Source organism: Salvelinus fontinalis, chromosome 16 (genome assembly GCF_029448725.1).
Source record: "Salvelinus fontinalis isolate EN_2023a chromosome 16, ASM2944872v1, whole genome shotgun sequence".
Taxonomy (NCBI): Eukaryota; Metazoa; Chordata; class Actinopteri; order Salmoniformes; family Salmonidae; genus Salvelinus; species Salvelinus fontinalis.
The window spans coordinates 37,017,395-37,035,888 of NC_074680.1; positions in this window are offsets into that span (position 1 = coordinate 37,017,395).

Consider the following 18,494-nt stretch of genomic DNA (forward strand, 5'->3'; position numbering starts at 1 on the left):
CACGTTTTTTTCTGCCAATCTACAGCGCTCCTCCAATTGTGGCTGCCATGGCAACCTGCTCTTACCCGTCGTGGCAGCTGGCAGCTCCACACTTGCAGAGTTGTGCTGCTTCTATGATTGGCGACTCATAAAAAAAGAGGGAAAATAGAGGTGAAAACAGGCCTTTACAACACGCATGGCAACTCAGTACGCCAATGATTTGTCTTGGTTCATCTGGAATACAAATAGCCCTGCAAACACCATAGTGCTTTGATTTCAGATCCCATACAGCAAGGAGAGGAAGAACATGCATTTCTTTGGTCTATTTGTGGACCTGTGTGTGTGCGCGTGTGTGTGCATTCATGCGTGTGTGTGTGCATACGTGTGGTCGTACGTATATGCATGCATGTGTGTGTGTTCATGCTGTGCTGTAACACAATGCTGTGATGAAAGTATGTCTCTCTTCAGCTCACTGCTACAGTGATAGGCCACCACAAGCAAGCACTGTCAAAACTTCATCCTTATATCAACACTAAGACCTTTATTTAATTTGACAACTGCACAGCCTTGCCATATCTGTCACAATCTAAGATAAAGAAACAAAAGGTTTCATATTGTAATATTGTAATACATCAGTGTTTTTTTTCGTGGTACATTTATTTCCCCCCTCAAAACATGAGGCACTTGCAACACACCAAGTCACACCATAGTCATCTAAGTATCCTAATCTGTTCCTTCCACTTGCAGTGCAGCGCAACCTGGAATGTTCTCATATGTCAACCTGCAGGCTGCATTGAGCTATCACTTCAACACTCAGCCCCAGTAACCAATAGCTCAGGGTGTTGTGCAAAAATGAGAAAGAGAGAGATCTGACTGGGGGTAAAGCTTCCCAGTGGTTCACACAGCTAGGAGGTGAAAAGGAGAGGAGTGGGGAAGAGAACAGGAAGGATCTTTATCTGAACCAGATGTGATTAGATATACAGCTCCAGCCATGTGTGCATGTTTTCAGACTAATCTGTGTTTAAAGGGAAACTCAACATTGTCTACCTTTGAGGTTATGGAAAAGTCAGTGTGTACAGTAGAGAAGACCACTACACATGTTCTTGTCACGTTCTTCGTCGGACGAAAGAGAAGAGGACCAAAATGCAGCGTGGTGTGTATTAATTTTAATTAGAATACTTGAAACCAAGAACAAAACAATAAACCGACAAATGAACGAAGACGCAACAGTCCCGAATAGTGAACACCAAACACAGGAACAGGAACAATCACCCACAACCCACAATACAAAACAGGCTACCCAAATAGGGTTACCAATCAGAGACAACGACTAACATCTGCCTCTGATTGAGAACCATATCAGGCCAAACACAGAAACAGACAAACTAGACATACAACATAGAATGCCCACTCAGATCACACCCTGACCAAACAAAACATAGAAACATACAAAGCAAACTATGGTCAGGGCGTGACAGTACCCCCCCCCCCCCCCCCAAGGTGCGGACTCCGGACGCAAAACCTAAACCTATAGGGGAGGGTCTGGGTCGGCATCTGTCCGCGGTGGCGGCTCTGGCGCGGGACGTGGACCCCACTCCACCATAGTCATTGCCCGCTTCAGTGACCTCTTTGGAGCGGCAACCCTCGCCGCCGACCTTGGACTGGGAACCCTAATAAAGGACCCCACTGGACTGAGGAGCGCCTCTGGACTGAGGGGCAGCTCCGGACTGAGGGTCAGCTCCGGACTGAGGGGCAGGTCCGGACTGAGGGGCAGCTCCGGACTGAAGGGCAGCTCCGGACTGAAGGGCAGCTCCCAGCTCCGGACTGAAGGGCAGCTCCGGACTGAAGGGCAGCTCCGGACTGAAGAGCAGCTCCTGACCGACGGGCGGCTCTGGCGGCTCCTGACTGACGGGCGGCTTTGGCGGCTCCTGACTGACGGGCGGCTCTGGCGGCTCCTGACTGACGGGTGGCTCTAGCGGCTCATGACTGACAAGCGGCTCTGGCGGCTCCGGAAAGACGGGCGGCTCTGGCGGCTCCGGACAGACGGGCGGCTCTGGCGGCTCCGGACAGACGGGCGGCTCAGGCGGCGCTGGACAGGAAGACGGCTCAGGTGGCGCTGGACAGGAGGACGGTTCAGGCGGCGCTGGACAGGAGGACGGCTCAGGCGGCGCTGGACAGGAGGGCGGCTCTGTAGAGAGGAAACGGAGAGAGCCTAGTGCGGGGGGCTGCCACCGGAGGGCTGGTGCGTGGAGGAGGCACCGGATAGACCGGACCGTGGAGGCTCACTGGAGGTCTCGAGCACCGAGCCTGCCCAACCCTACCTGGCTGAATCCTCCCCGTAGCCAGGCCAGTGCGGCAAGGTGGAACAGTGCGGCGAGGCGCACCCGCAATAGCCCGCAACCGGGGACACCATGCGTAGGGCTGGTGCCATGTACCCCGGCCAGAGGAGACGCACTGGAGACCAGATGCGCTGAGCCGGCTTCATGGCACCTGGCTCGATGCCCACTCTAGCCCGGCCGATACGAGGCACTGCTATGTACCGCACCGGGCTCTGCCTGCGCACCGGGGACACCGTGCTCCTCACGGCATAACACGGTGCCTGCCCGGTCCCTCTCTCTCCACGGTAAGCACGGGGAGTTGGCTCAGGTCTCCTACCTGACTTAGCCACACCTCCCTTGTGCCCCCCCCCCCCCCCCCAATATTTTTTTGGGGCTGCCTCTCTGGCTTCCAGCCGAGCTTTCGTGCTGCTTCCTTGTACCGCCGCCTCTCCGCTTTCGCTACCTCCAGCTCAGCCTTGGGGCGACAAAACAATAAACAGACAAAACAATAAACCGACAAATGAACGAAGACGCAACAGTCCCGAATAGTGAACACCAAACACAGGAACAGGAACAATCACCCACAACCCACAATACAAAACAGGCTACCTAAATATGGTTCCCAATCAGAGACAACGACTAACACCTGCCTCTGATTGAGAACCATATCAGGCCAAACACAGAAACAGACAAACTAGACATACAACATAGAATGCCCACTCAGATCACACCCTGACCAAACAAAACATAGAAACATACAAAGCAAACTATGGTCAGGGCGTGACAGTTCTCAACAGATAGACAATGTGTCCCAAAAGGCACCCTTTTCCCTATGGGCCCAGGTCAGTTGTAGTGAACTATACAGGGAATAGGTTGCCATTTGGGACGTATCCAAGATTTGGAATGATTCTCACTTGTGTATGACTATATGTACGATTCTTTTCATCATTAAATGTTTGACTTCCGTTTAATTGTTGAGAATTGAGTGAGGACCCAATGTGCTGTGTCATTCTAAAACCTGTATACGGATGGAACTTAACCTGTCTGGAACATGACCAGTCTGGAATTTATTTATTTACATTTTTTTAATTTAACCTTTATTTAACAAGGCAAGTCCATTGAGAACAAATTCGGATTTACAATGACAGCCTAACAAAAGGCAAAAGGCTTCCTGCGGGGACGGGGGCTGGGATTAAAAATAAAAATACATTAAATAAAAATATAGGACAAAACACACATCACGACAAGGGAGACAACACAACACTCCATGAAGAAAGACCTAAGACAACAACATAGCGAGACAGCAACACATGACAACACAGCATGGTAGCAACACAACATGACCACAACATGGCAGCAACACAACATGGCAGCAGCACAACATGGTAGCAGCACAACATGGTAGCAGCACAAAACAGGGTACAAACATTCTTGGGCACAGACAACAGCACAAAGGGCAAGAAGGTAAAGACAACAATACATCATGCAAAGCAGCCACACCTGTCAGTAAGCGTGTCCATGATTGAGTCTTTGAATGAAGAGATTGAGATAAAACTGTCCAGTTTGAGTGTTTGTTGTAGCTCGTTCCAGTCGCTAGCTGCAGCGAACTGAAAACATGCACAGTATCATTGTCCTTCCTCATGACTATGATATGTGTTGTAGACGTTGTATGACCCCTATCAAAAGGTGCCGTGTAGTGTAGTACTCGCTTGTAGTGTTCTCGACAGCTGAGAAAAAAAATACTTTGTATGACCCCTATCAAAAGGTCACTTGTACAGGTAGTGTTCCTGACAGATGACAAATAAAGAATATGTCAAAGAACCTTTTTGTCTTCATGGTTTCTTCTGTAGCAGAGTAACAAACAGAAATACATCTCCACTAACTATATGACTGATCATGTGCAGAATGTGATTCTATCACAAGAATACATTCCATTTAGTGCACTTGGGGGAGGGGGGATTGGATGTTCCGGTACATATAGTATGTACTTCTTGAAAACTCACTTCACTCCGGTAGTAGGCAACCCATTAGGAAAATGCCGATGTCATTTTGAAGGCTTTGACATCTATGGAGATTGAACAAAGCAGAATATCTCTGACAGAATATATTTTGTAAGATAAATATGTTGTGCAATTTCAGAACCCCATTAGAGAAGCCATTTTATATTGTTATGCTCCATTTTATACATCCCTGTTTGAGTGAAGAGGGCAGAGTAGAGCACACATTATCATCGTTTTAGGCTTTAAGCTGTCATGAAATTGCTGCAGAAAAATGTCTTACATGCTATTGTTGAAAAGCTGTAATTTTATCGTGTTTCAGGAGTTATCTATCTTGTAAAATTGTTAACTGGGTGCAAAAATGGGCTTGTAAGTATTAGGACAATAGCAATTCCAGAGCAACTGGGCACTTTGTAAGAGATGTTCAGGAGATTCTTTCCCTCTGCTTCTTTAAAGTACTATGGGATTCTTTCTAACCAGTTGAAGGGTACATTTCCTCCCGTGGTAGCCAATATTTGAGCACATAAAAATGCTTAAGAGCTGACATGTTTAAAATGCAAATATAGTCCCTCTGTGGAACTATGGAATTAGAAAATATTCAGGTTCCAAGTGGAATTTCATGTATGCAACTAGACAATATTCTAGTTGTAAGTGAAACTTAATTTCAATCGTATAGCATGTGTGTTAATTTTCTCGTGCTGCATTCACTCGCTTGCCCACACTCCCAGTGATCCGGTTACTATACCTCACAGGTAAAGGGCTTTACTTGACTAAGAGGCTTTGGAGGCTGGGAGACTGACCTTTGAATGACTCCATTTCCACTCCTCCTCCTCTCAAAAATCCATCTCTCTTCCAGAGTAGGCACCAATCACGAGGCCTCTTTCCACAATGGAAATACCTGTAGGTGAAAGGTTATGAGCTGAGGAAACTTCGAACCTGACACAAACATCCCAAAAATATTTTATCCACCGTCTTTCCCGAAAGGCATCGAATTGGTTTAAACATTGTAGTTTGGGGTTGATAACTGTTGATTTGCAGTCTGTAACTATATGCTAAGACCCTTGAGCCTCCTTGTGAAGTGTTGAAAATCAGTTAACCAGCTGGTGTTCGTTCTGATTTGAAGTCTATAGGGCCTAACCCTCCCTCCTTTAAACATGGACAGATCACAACCAGGTTCCTGGAAGTTAGTTAGCTGCAGAACAGAACATGCGCTGATTGGATAACCATCTACCACAAACCGTTAGCAACCTAAATGATGAATGGAAGAGAATTAAGAATGAAGCAGCTTGGGAGTTATTTGATTGTGAAGGCAGAGAGTGGAAGTCAAGGGAACTAATAGAGGTAGGAGACAGAACCCAGCTGGACCTGCACCCCTAGATAGCTTTCATGAGTCAGGCAGATCTTCTTTCAGACTGATGCAGCTGGTACAGTATGTTTCATTCATTTCTGCCTACTTTGTCTCATTTCCTTTACTTCGAGTGAGAGATGTCCCTGTCTCGTTGATTTAAAGGTGTTTGTGTGAGCTACCGTGGTCCACTGAAGAGGATTTGGTCAGGCTGCATCCTGAGGCTTAGTCATAGTAGAGGTGAAGAGGTCAGCTGGAGGTTTTGACTGAGAGATCAGAAGTCACGCCACACCAGCATCTTTTTCAATGGGGCTTGAAATGGTGTTTTCCTAGCTTCAAACACTGGTGCGCATCAGGGTTGGGGTCAATTCCATTTCAGGGTTGGGGTCAATTCCATCCACAGCTCCAACAACTACAGACTCCTCAACATCAACCTAAGTCAAATCAATCTTTATTTATACAGCACATTTCAGACATGGAATGCAACGCAATGTGTATGACAAGAAAATAATAATAAAAAACAAGGAAAATAAAAGCGGAAATATTTACCACACAACAAACATAAGATAAAAATCAAAAGAATTACACAAACTGAATGACTAAAAAGCAAAGATAAAAATATGTGTTTAAAGATCTCTTCTAAATATGTCCACAGTTTTGGTCCCCCTCAGATTCTCTGGCAGGCTATTCCAGAGGCTGGGGGCATAATAACTAAAGGCCTTTGCAGGCCTTGGTCCTAGGCTTTGAGATAGTTAAAAAGCCAGAGCCACAGGACCTGAGGGACCTACTGGGTACATAACTTAAAAGCATGTTTGACATGTATTGGGGTGCACAATCGTGGATTGATTTAAAAACCAATATAATAATGCAGAGACCTTAAAATGTGAGGCTAGATTCTATCTCTAACAATAAGTATCTCGGTCTAGTCTTGATTTAGCTGGAGGAATTTGTGAGCCATCCAAGTATTTAAATCCCATAATACAGTCTAATAATTTATCCGTGGAGCTAAAATCCTCTGGTGACAAAGAAATGTCAAGTTTTGTCAGATTGGCAGTGAAAAATCAATGCTGTGCTTTCTGATGAAGCTGCCAAGGGGTAACATATATCAACTGAACAGTATCGGACCCAAAATCAAAACTTGTGGAACGCCACATGTGATACACTATATATACAAACGTTTGTGGACACTCCTTCAAATTAGTGGATTTGGCTATTTCAGCTACACCCGTTGCTGACAGGTGCATAAAATTGAGCACACAGCCATGCAATCTCCATAGACAAATACTGGCAGTAGAATGGGTTTACTGTAGAGCTCAGTAACTTTCAACGTGGCAGCGTCATTGGATGCCACCTTTCCCACAAGTCAGTTAGTCAAATTTCTTCCCTGCTAGAGCTTCCCCGGTCAACTGTAAGTGCTGTTATTGTAAAGTAGACATGTTTAGGAGCAACAACAGCTCAGCTGTAAAGTGGTAGGCCACACAAGCTAACAGAACGGGGCCGATGAGTGCTGAAGCATGTAGCACATAAAGAATTGTCTGTCCTCGGTTGCAACACTCACTACTGAGTTCCAAACTGCCTCTGGAAGCAATGTAAGCACAATAACTGTTTGTCGGGAACTTCATGAAGTGGGTTTCCATGACCGAGCAGCCACACACAAGACTAAGATCACCATGTGCAATGGAAAGCGTTGGCTGGAATGCTGTAAAGCTCACTGTCATTGGACTCTGGAGCAGTGGAAACGTGCCCCAAAGTGCCAACTGTAAACTTTGGCGGAGGAGGAATAATGGTCTGGGGCTGTTTTTTATGGTTCAGGCTCCTTAGTTCCAGTGAAGAGAAATCTTAACGCTAGTGCATACAATGACATTCTAGATCAGTGGCGGGCAACTACAGTCCTCGGGGGCCTGATTGGTGTCACCGTTTTTCTCCATCTCAAGCAAACACAGCTGATTAATCAAATTTTATTCTAAAGTGAAGATCATGATTAGGTGATTATTGGAGTCAGGTGTGTTAGCTAGGGCTGGGGCAAAATTGTGACATCAATCAGGCCCCTGAGGACTGGAATTGCTAACCCCTGTTCTAGACGATTCTGTGCTTCCAACTTTGTGGCAACAGTTTGGAGAAGGCCCTTTCCTGTTTCAGCATGACAATGCCCCTGTGCACAAAGCAAGGTTCATACAGAAATGGTTGGCCGAGAGCAGTGTGAAAGAACTTAATTGGCCTGCACAGAGCCCTGACCTCAACCCCATCGAACACCTTCGGGATAAATTGGAAAGCAGACTGCTTGTAGTAACCAAAAAAGTGTTTAACAAATCAAAATATATTTTATATTTGAGAATCTTCAAAGTAGCCACCCTTTTCCTTGATGACAGTGTTGCACACTCTTGCATTCTCTCAACAAGCTTCATGAGGTAGTCACCTGGAATGCATTTCAATTCACAGGTGTGCCTTGTTAAAAGTTAATTTGTGGAATTTCTTTCCTTCTTAATGCATTTGAGCTAATAAGTTGTATTGTGATAAGGTAGGGTTGGTATACAGAAGATAGCCCTATTTGGTAAAAGACCAAGTCCATATTATATCAAGAACAGTTCAAATGAGCAAAGAGAAATGACAGTCCATCATTACTTTAAGACCTCTCTGGGATATGTGGGATGCTAGCGTCTCATCTCGCCAACAGCCAGTAAAATTGCAGGGCGCCAAATTCAAACAACAGAAATCTCATAATTAAAATTCCTCAAAAATACAAGTGTTATACACCATTTTAAAGATACACTTCTTGTTAATCCAGCCACAGTGTCTGATTTCAAAAAGACTTTACGGTGAAAGCACACCATGCAATTATGTTAGGTCAGCGCCTAGCCACAGAAAACCATACAGCCATTTTCCAACCAAGGAGAGGTGTCACAAAAGTCAGAAATATCATTAAAATGAATCACTTACCTTTGATGATATTCATCTGATGGCACTCGCAGGTCTCCATGTTAGACAATTAATGTTTGTTTTGTTCGATAAAGTTAATCTTTATGTCCAAATACCTCCTTTATGTTCCCGCGTTTAGTCCAGTAATCCAAATGCACAAAGCGCGCTCACAAAGTCCAGATGAAAAGTATAAAAAGTTCCATTATAGTTTGTAGAAACATGTCAAACGATGTATATAATCAATCTTTAGGATGTTTTTATCAAAAATCTTCAATAATATTCCAACAATTCCTTTGTCATTAGAAAGGAAAGGGAACGGAGCTCGCGCTCACGGCTGCGTGCGATAAACAACTCAAGGCTTTCAGCCTGACCACTGGTTGAAACAGCTCTTATTCGCTCCCCTTTCACAATAGAAGCCTGAAACAACTTTCTAACGACTGTTGGCATCTAGTGGAAGCTGTAAGAAGTGCTAGAGGGATAGAGGGATATCTTCAACCACCAACTTACAATCCTGAGACAAGGCCGAGTATAGCCCACAAAGATCTCCACTACAGCACAAACCAAGGGGGGGGCGCCAACCCAGACAGGAACATCACGTCAGTAACTCAACCCACTCAAGTGACGCACCCCTCCTAGGGACGGCATGAAAGAGCACCAGTAAGTCAGTGACTCAGCCCCTGTAATAGGGTTAGAGGCAGAGAATCCCAGTGGAGAGAGGGGAACCGGCCAGGCAGAGACAGCAAGGGCGGTTAATTGCTCCAGAGCCTTTCCGTTCACCTTCACACTCCTGGGCCAGACTACACTCAATCATATGACCTACTGAAGAGATAAGGCTTCAGTAAAGACTTAAAGGTTGAGACCGAGTCTGCGTCTCTCACATGGGTAGGCAGACCATTCCATAAAAATGGAGATCTATAGGAGAAAGCCCTGCCTCAAGCTGTTTGCTTAGAAATTCTAGGGACAATTAGGAGGCCTGCGTCTTGTGACCGTAGCGTACGTGTAGGTATGTACGGCAGGACCAACTCGGAAAGATAGGCAGGAGCAAGCCCATGTAACACTTTATAGGTTAACAGTAAAACCTTGAAATCAGCCCTTGCCTTAACAGGAAGCCAGTGTAGGGAAGCTAGCACTGGAGGACTATGATCAAATTGCTTGGTTCTAGTCAGGATTCTAGCAGCCGTATTTAGCACTAACTGAAGTTTATTTAGTGCTTTATCCGGGTAGCCGGAAAGTAGAGCATTGCAGTAGTCTAACCTGGAAGTAACAAATGCATGGATTAATTAAAGGACACCAATAAGAAGAAGAGACTTGCTTGGGCCAAGAAAAATGAAGGGACATTAGACCGGTGGAAATCTGTCTTTTGGTCTGATGAGTCCAAATTTAAGATTTTTGGCTTAGGTCAACGGATGATCTCCGCATGTGTGGTTCCCACCGTGAAGCATGGAAGAGGAGGTGTGATGGTGTAGGTGTACATTGCTGGTGACACTGTCAGTGTTTTATTTAGAATTCATGGCACACTTAACACGCATGGCTACCACAGCATTCTGCAGCGATACGCCATCCCATCTGGTTTGTGCTTAGTGGGACTATCATATGTTTTTCAACAGGACAATAACCCAACACACCTCCAGGCTGTGTTAGGGCTGTTTGACAAAGCAGGAGAGTGATGGAGTGCTGCATCAGATGACCTGGCCTGCACAATCCTCAACCCATTTGAGATGGTTTGGGATGAGTTGGCTCGCAGAGTGAAGGGAAAGTAGCCAACAAGTGCTCATCATACGTGGGAACTCCTTCAAGACTGGTGGAAAAGCATTCCAGGTGAAGCTGATTGAGAGAATGCCAAGATGTAGAAAATAGTAAAATAAAGCAAAACCCTGTAATTTGGAGGTGTGTCCAAACTTCTGACTGGCACTGTATATGCCCTTAATTTTTTATTAAAGTTATCAACTAAATCATCACAAGAAGAAGGCAGAATAGGTGGTGGAGTATTGTTCATACACTCAATAAACTCTGTTGCAGCTTCAGAGGTAAGATAGCGTTTCTTAATGATGTGTTCAGTATTACAATGTGCTATGGACAACAAGGTAGTAAAAAATACACAGTGGTGATCAGATAAAGCAACATCAACAATAGAGGATATGTCAATAGAAAGCCCCTTGGTAATAACCAGGTCCAGAGTATGGCCGCGGTTATGGGTGGGCCCAGTAACATATTGGATAAAGTCCAAAGAGGCTAAAAGATTCAGAAATTCAATGGCCTTGGAGCCTTTGTCAACATGAATATTAAAATTGCCCAACATAATGATTTTATCATAGTTCTCAAGGACAATAGACAATAGTTCAGATAAATCAGTGAAGAAAGTGGGGCAGTGCTTTGGTGGCTTTTACAGGGAGACTGACCGTTGGCTGACATTTACAGTATAGCATGATGTTCAAAAGACCCAAAGTTGGCCTGCTGAGTGGCGCAGTGGTCTAAGGCACTGCATCGTAGTGCTAGCTGTGCCACTAGAGATTCTGGGTTCGAGTCCAGGCTCTGTTGCAGCCGGCCACGATCGGGAGACCCATGGGGCGGTGCACAATTGGCCCAGCGTTTTCCAGGTTAGGGTAGGGTGTGGCTGGCATGGATGTCCTTGTTCCATCTCGCACTAGTGACTCCCGTGGCTAGCCGGGCGCAGTGCACGCTGACACAGTCTCCAGGTGTAGCGTTACCTCTGACACATTGGTGCGGCTGGTTTCCGGGTTAAGTGGGTATTGTGTCAAGAAACACTTGGTTGGGTTGTGTTTCGGAGGATGCATGACTCTCGACCTTTGCCTCTCCCGTGTCCGTACAGGAGTTGCAGTGATGAGACAAGACTGTAACTACCGATTGGATACCACAAAACTGGGGAGAAAACAGGGTAAAAAAATAGACCCAAAGTTGCCAAACAAAATGTCACCCTTCGGTTACATGGGAGGGGGTCAGAGATAATTATTATGTTCCCTGTGCTAGCGAGGGTGTAAAACATGTTTGTAGTCCTCCCTCAGTTCCTCAGATCGCCTAAAACAAAGGTCATTAAAACCTACATGAGTGACGATGGTGTCAATATTTGAGTAGTTGGCAGGAACCGTGGGCAGGAGTTGATGTTGAGGACACGGGCTCCTGGGTGACAGTGGACCTTGGTCGGTCCACAGACCATAGGCAAGCCGATGGGGAAGCGACCTGCTGAACTGTGGTGGCCGTGGGGAGGGTGCCACTGGGCGGCCGCCGGCTGTTGGTATACAACCAGGATTTGTGCTGACTGCCGGGGCTGGCAGGTCAATCTCAAATGGGGCAAAGCTGTCTTAGATCGGATTTGGCTCGATCGGATTTTCTCGGATAGATGACGGGTGGCCAGACTGCCTCTCCGATCTCCTATGCCTTGCAAGTGTCCAGTCTCCCATGGGCCGCAGAGTTGAGCTTAACATCTGTTCGTTGGATTGGGACAGATCAACGCCGCCCGACTCATCGACAACTTTGCTACAGGAGGCATTTAAAATTTAGATTTGTTTTGCCTGGGTTACGGCAAGATCGGTGTACATAGAAAGCAGGTTATCCTTTTCTCGCAGCCGAGCCAACAGCCAGAGGATCTCTTACCTAAGCTGCTTGATGGTTGTGCATTTAGGGCAGACAAATCCCTGTCCATTTTCCAGTTCAACCTTCATCTTGTGATTGTGTGGAAATTATCTCACACCTGAAGCATTTGTGCCCAGCCGTGGATAAAAACACAGGTAACGTTAGCCTGCTCTGTTTTAATGATGGCTAGCAGCTAACTACTACTTAACAAGAATCCAGGACACAAACATGCGGTCCCAGCATCGCCAAATCCGTAGCAATACAAACTTTATTTATGATTAAAAATTATTTAATGAAAACTATTCCATAAAAACAATAAACCCAGCTCCAACAACTACAGACTCCTCAACATCAACCTAACCCCCAGCTCCCTAACCCCCAGCACCAACAACTACAGACTCTTCAACATCAACATCAACCTAACCCCTAGCTCCAACAACTACAGACTCTTCAACATCAACCTAACCCCCAGCTCCAACAACTACAGACTCTTCAACATCAGTCTAACCCCAGCTCCCTAACCCCAGCTCCAACAACTACAGACTCCTCAACATCAACATCAACCTAACCCCAGCTCCAACAACTACAGACTCCTCAACATCAACATAACCCCCAGCTCCAACAACTACAGACTCTTCAACATCAACCTAACCCCCAGCTCCCTAACCCCCAGCTCCAACAACTACAGACTCTTCAACATCAAGCTAACCCCCAGCTTCAACAACTACAGACTCCTCAACATCAACCTAACCCCCAGCTCCAACAACTACAGACTCCTCAACATCTAGCTAACCCCAGCTCCCTAACCCCCAGCTTCAACAACTACAGACTCTTCAACATCAAGCTAACCCCCAGCTTCAATAACTACAGACTCCTCAACATCAACCTAACCCCCAGCTCCAACAACTACAGACTCCTCAACATCAAGCTAACCCCCAGCTCCCTAACCCCCAGCTTCAACAACTACAGACTCTTCAACATCAACCTAACCCACCAGCTCCCTAACCCCCAGCTCCAACAACTACAGACTCTTCAACATCAACCTAACCCCCAGCTCCCTAACCCCCAGCTTCAACAACTACAGACTCTTCAACATCAACCTAACCCATAGTTCCAACAGCTTTAGACTCCTCAAACATCAACCGAATGCCCAACTCCAACAACTACAGACTCCTCAACATTAACTTTTCATGTAAACACAGTTGGATACCAGCTACAGGACACATCTGGGGCCAAGCGGGAGTTTCTCTGTGTGTGGTGCCTGTGTGTGTGTGGTGCCTGTGTGTGTGTGTGTGTGTGTGTGTGTGTGTGTGTGTGTGTGTGTGTGTGTGTGTGTGTGTGTGTGTGTGTGTGTGTGTGTGTGTGTGTGTGTGTGTGTGTGTGTGTGTGTGTGTGCGCATGCGTGTTGTGTGCAACCAGATTTGGTAGTACTGGTGTTGAGAGAGATGTGGGAGGCTAGGGTGCAATGAGCAAGTGGCTGTTGAAAGAAGGGAACAGAATGCTGGTAAGAGATGTGTGTTAAGAAAGAGACCAATGGGAGAGATCCCAGGAGGAGGATACTTCAGGGACATGGTGAGGGAATCTTGCACTGGGTGAAGGGTGATACAAAACATTGGTACGTGAGAGATTAGGTAACGATAGGAGGAACGTTCACCACAGCAGGAGAGGAGTCAATGTCATGGTCTGTTCTCCAGGAAGATAAACATTTAAAAGTTGTTATTTCAGTTAAATGTAACAAGTTGGTCATTCATAACCCAATTTGTATGCAGCCAGCCATTAACTTGATATGAAAATACTATGAGTAGTCGAACATACCATCTATTTAATTGATTGCAAACATTCCATATAACTGGAATGTGCAAAATGGAGAGCATCAAAGAAATGTAATCAGGACATGAAGTTCCTGCAAAACAGTAACACTGCCGTAGAACATTAGGATGAGACTGGTGTATGAGGACGTACTACATACTGTATATATTTAGCACCTGTTCTCATCAACCTTTGTGTTATCTTCCCACAGGCCTCTTTCTAACTGTGTTCCCAGAGAACAATTTACATTTATACATATTTCACATCAGATTTCATATTACATTTCACCTCACATATAACCCAGAATCTATCTACAGAATCATAGTGTTTTCAATCAGCTTCATTAACCAAGTTGAAATTAGAGCTATGAATGACAAAACTCTCTATTGACCACATCTGCACCACTACTGACACCAGACTGTTTTTGATTACCCATCAGCATTTTGGGTAATGCAGGAAATATAAAACGTGCAGTGTGTTTGAGGTTTAAAAAGTATTCTAAAGTCTGTTATTTCCACTTTGAAATGTGAGACTTGACATATAATTAATATTTCCTGTTGCTGCAGGATTATTTTCCTGCTGTCGCAAACTGGCTCAAATTAAGAACCTACATATGTACTGTATGATCACTACCTGCTGGTCTGATCCACATCTACTTTCAGTGGTTGATAATATTCTTCACAGCTAGTTCACAATTGAACCCCAACCAGTAAACTTAACTCTAATGATTCCATCATGAGTATACATATAAATCCTTTCTGGTAAAACTTTAAAAGAAGGTTCCATTTGTGAAGCGTTTATATAGGGGTGGTAATTATGTTATTTCCCGTTATTTAATAATTTGTAAATGTATTATAAACCATTAATAAATAGGTTATAGCAAATTGGTCAGAATAGTGCGATAGCCAGTCAGTGCTTGCCAAAAAGTGAGCCACTACTTACCTCCAGCTATTAACCATTTATAAATGCACATACAAATGCGTATAATATTGCCTGTAACTTACTTTGTTTCACGGAAACATGGCTCTCTCGGGATACTCTGTCGGAGTCAGTAAAGCCAGTAGGATTCTCAGTACATCGTGCAGACAGGAATAAATATCTCTTCGGGAATCCAAATGGATTAAATGCCGACCATATTATCGACCAAGAGAATTCTCCTCCGTCATCGCCACGGCCGTTTACATCCCACCTCAAGCCGAAACCTCGACAGTTCTCAAAAAACTTGTTTGGACTTTATGCAAACTGGAAACCACATATCCTGAGGCTGCATTTATTGTAGCTTGGGATTTGAACTATGCAAATCTGAGGACTAGGCTGCCAAAATTCTATCAACATATTGACTGTCCTACTCATGCTACTAAGACTCTCGAATATTGCTATTCAAACTTCCAGGATGCTTACAAGGCCCTCCCCTGCCCTCCTTTTGGCAAATCTGACCACGACTCCATCTTGCTTCTCCCGTCCTATAGGCAGAAACTCAAACAAGAAGTGCTCGTGCTTCGCACTATTCAACGCTGGTCTGACCGATCTAACAAAACAAGAAGCACAGACTTAACACTGGAACAGAAACAGTAACGCCTGGGAAAGGAACCAAAGAGAGTGACATACACTGCTCAAAAAAATAAAGGGAACACTTAAACAACACAATGTAACTCCAAGTCAATCACACTTCTGTGAAATCAAACTGTCCACTTAGGAAGCAACACTGATTGACAATAAATTTCACATGCTGTTGTGCAAATGGAATAGACAAAAGGTGGAAATTATAGGCAATTAGCAAGACACCCCCCAAAACAGGAGTGATTCTGCAGGTGGTGACCACAGACCACTTCTCTTCTTATGCTTCCTCTTCCTCTTCCTATGGCTGATGTTTAGGTCACTTTTGAATGCTGGCGGTGCTTTCACTCTAGTGGTAGCATGAGACGGAGTCTACAACCCACACAAGTGGCTCAGGAAGTGCAGTTCATCCAGGATGGCACATCAATGCGAACTGTGGCAAAAAGGTTTGCTGTGTCTGTCAGCGTAGTGTCCAGAGCATGCAGGCGCTACCAGGAGACAGGCCAGTACATCAGGAGACGTGGAGGAGGCCGTAGGAGGGCAACAACCCAGCAGCAGGACCGCTACCTCCGTCTTTGTGCAAGGAGGTGCACTGCCAGAACCCTGCAAAATGACCTCCAGCAGGCCACAAATGTGCATGTGTCTGCTCAAACGGTCAGAAACAGACTCCATGAGGGTGGTATGAGGGCCCGACGTCCACAGGTGGGGGTTGTGCTTACAACCCAACACCGTGCAGGACGTTTCGCATTTGCCAGAAAACACCAAGATTGGCAAATTCGCCACTGGCGCCCTGTGCTCTTCACAGATGAAAGCAGGTTCACACTGAGCACATGAGCACATGTGACAGACGTGACAGAGTCTGGAGACGCCGTGGAGAACGTTCTGCTACCTGCAACATCCTCCAGCATGACCGGTTTGGCGAGTCATGGTGTGGGGTGGCATTTCTTTGTGGGGCCGCACAGCCCTCCATGTGCTCGCCAGAGGTAGCCTGACTGCCATTAGGTATTGAGATGAGATCCTCAGACCCCTTGTGAGACCATATGCTGACACATGCACATTTGTGGCCTGCTGGAGGTCATTTTGGGCTCTGTCAGTGGCAGTGCACCTCCTTGCATTAAGGCGGAGGTACCGGTCCTGCTGCTGGGTTGTTGCCCTCCTACGGCCTCCTCCACGTCTCCTGATGTACTGGCCTGTCTCCTGGTAGCGCCTGCATGCTCTGGACACTACGCTGACAGACACAGCAAACCTTTTTGCCACAGTTCGCATTGATGTGCCATCCTGGATGAACTGCACTACCTGAGCCACTTGTGTGGGTTGTAGACTCCGTCTCATGCTACCACTAGAGTGAGAGCACCGCCAGCATTCAAAAGTGACCAAAACATCAGCCAGGAAGCATAGGAACTGAGAAGTGGTCTGTGGTCACCACCTGCAGAATCACTCCTGTTTTGGGGGGGTGTCTTGCTAATTGCCTATAATTTCCACCTTTTGTCTATTCCATTTGCACAACAGCATGTGAAATTTATTGTCAATCAGTGTTGCTTCCTAAGTGGACAGTTTGATTTCACAGAAGTGTGATTGACTTGGAGTTACATTGTGTTGTTTAAGTGTTCCCTTTATTTTTTTGAGCAGTGTATATAGGGAAGGTAATCTGGGAGGTGATGGAGTCCAGGTGAGTCTGATGACACGCTGGTGCGCGTAACGATGGTGACAGGTGTGCGCCATATCGAGCAGCCTAGTGACCTGGAGACCGGAGAGGGAGCACACATAAGACCGTGGATAGATGGTAGCATTCGCCCGAAACTGAAAGCGCGAACCACCACATTTAATAATGGCAAGGCGACTGGTAATATGGCTGAATATAAACAGTGTAGTTATTCACTCCGCAAGGCAATCAAACAAGCTAAACGTCAGTATAGAGATAAAGTTTTACGGGTGCCTAACCAATTGTGCTATTATGTGTTTTTTTTCCGCATTATTTGAAACTTATTTTGTACATAATGTTTCTGCCATCGTATTTTACGGCTAAAAAAGAGCTTCTGGATATCAGGACAGCGATCACTCATCTCAGATTAGGCAAATATATTTTCTTCAACAAGCAGGAAGCACAGGATATACTGTGAACACCCGACAAGGCCGACATCCCCGTTATTGGCAAGAGAAAGAGACGCAGGTACAGAGGACACAGAGCATGGTGCCTCGTAAGCATCCGGAGAAGGCGAGTGGGAAAGCTGCCATTACCATCAATATTACTCACCAACATACAATCATTGAACAATAAATTGGATGAGGTACAATCACGAATATCCTACCAAACTGTAACATCTTATGTTTCACGGAATCGTGGCTGAATGATGACATGGATATTCAGCTAGCAGGATATACACTGCACCGGCTAGATAGAACAGCACACTCCGGTAAAACGAGGGGGGGAGGGGGTCTGTGCATATTTGTAAACAACAGCTGGTGCACGAAATCTAAGGAAGTCTCTAGATTTTGCTCACTGAAGTAGAGTATCTAATGATAAACTGCAGACCACACTATTTGCCAAGAGAATTTTCATCTATACTTTCGTGGCTGTTATTTACCACCACAGACGGACGCTGGCACTAAGACCGCTCTCAGTCAGCTGTATAAGGAAATAAGCAAACAGAAAATCGCTCCCACAGATGCAGCGCTCCTAGTGGCCGGAGACTTTAATGCAGGGAAACTTATATCAGTTTTACCTAATTTCTATCAACATGGTAAATGTGCAACCCGAGGGGAAAAAAATCTAGATCACCTTTACTCCACACACAGAGAAGCATACAAAGCTCTCCCTCGCCCTCCATTTGTTAAATCTGAACACAATTATATCCTCCTGAATCCTGCTTACAAGCAAAGATTAAAGCAGGAAGCACAAGTGACTCGGTCTATAAAAAGTGGTCAGATGAAGCAGATGCTAAACTACAGAACTGTTTTGCTATCACAGACTGGAACATGTTC